The sequence below is a fragment of the Aplysia californica genome, unplaced genomic scaffold (assembly GCF_000002075.1).
Source record: "Aplysia californica isolate F4 #8 unplaced genomic scaffold, AplCal3.0 scaffold00466, whole genome shotgun sequence".
NCBI classification, from domain to species: domain Eukaryota; kingdom Metazoa; phylum Mollusca; class Gastropoda; order Aplysiida; family Aplysiidae; genus Aplysia; species Aplysia californica.
The window spans coordinates 518,201-519,583 of NW_004797736.1; positions in this window are offsets into that span (position 1 = coordinate 518,201).

Consider the following 1,383-nt stretch of genomic DNA (forward strand, 5'->3'; position numbering starts at 1 on the left):
AAGTGTCAATGGTGTTCAGCTATAAACTGCACCTATTAAAATAAAAATCTGAGTTTCTTTCCATTTCCAAAGGATAACGAATATTATTATTTTGATGAATAGAAAAATATAGATCAAAATAATGACAATATGATTGAGGTCCTACCAGACTGACACTAAATGCACAAACTCAACACACTTCAACTTTTGAGCCTGCATTCTACTAGTGAAAGATATGTCTAAAAGTTTTCTAAATACAAAGTGCCGTCGATCGGTTTTGGAACTTTCTTTGTCCGATTACTACTTTTTGGGGGGGGGAGGGGGGGGGAGGGGGGGGGGGAAGGTGTTAGGGATCCTATTAAACTCTTTAATTGGTAGATCTATCATTATTGCTTCATGTGCTTTTCCATGATCTGAAAGTGAGAATTTAATATGATATATATATATATCTGTGTGTGAGAGAGACAGAGACAGAGAAACAGATTGACAGACAGAAAAAATAAATAGAGCTATAGAGGGGAGAAAGAGAGAGACACATAGAGAGAGAGAGAGACAGACAGAGCAAGAGAGAGAGACAGACAGACAGAGATAGTCAGACAGACAGATAAATAGACGGAGCGAGAGAAGGGGGAGAAGAAGAGAGAGACAGACAGACAGACAAAACCAACAGACACGCAGATAGACAGGGCGAGAGGGTGTGAAAAAGAAAAAGAAAGAAAGAGAGAGAGACAGACAGACAGACTGACTGACTGACTGACTGACAGACAGGTAGACAGAGGGAGAGAGGGGGGGAGAGAGAAAAAGACAGACAGACAGAGAGGGAGAGAGATGACAGGGGGACACTGGAGAACGAGTAGATTTGTTGAAAACTAAACTGATTACATGTATTCTTTTTAATTATGGTGATTTTTTTTTCAGATCTATAGAAACGAAGAAAAATGTATCTGCGTCTATTTGTTCATAAGAATGTAGGTGCCTATGTTAACTTAAGCCAAAAACAAGTCTTACAATTTATGGCGGAGGGAGGCAGGGGAGTTGCCTAAAATATGCGATAGAATTCACAGGCCTCCTTTCTTTAAAGGCCTAGTAACCCAGTGAACTAACCACAGACGGTACTACATTTTCTCATGACATATGACAGCATCCCTGAGCATCGCCGTGGCAGCAATCACCGCGCGTAAGTGTTATGGAGTGTCACCTCTCTATTACTGTAAACCCTCTCTGGCGGGGAAAATGCTATACAAATGCTATCTATTATTATTATTATTAAGCTCATTCAGAATAATAATGATGATGATGATAATAAAATTAATAAATGGGTCCGGCCCGGTCATAATCAGTCGTAAGACACAATGTGCTATTTGGCACTACGAGGCTGGAAAGGCTAAAAAGTGACTTTCCATT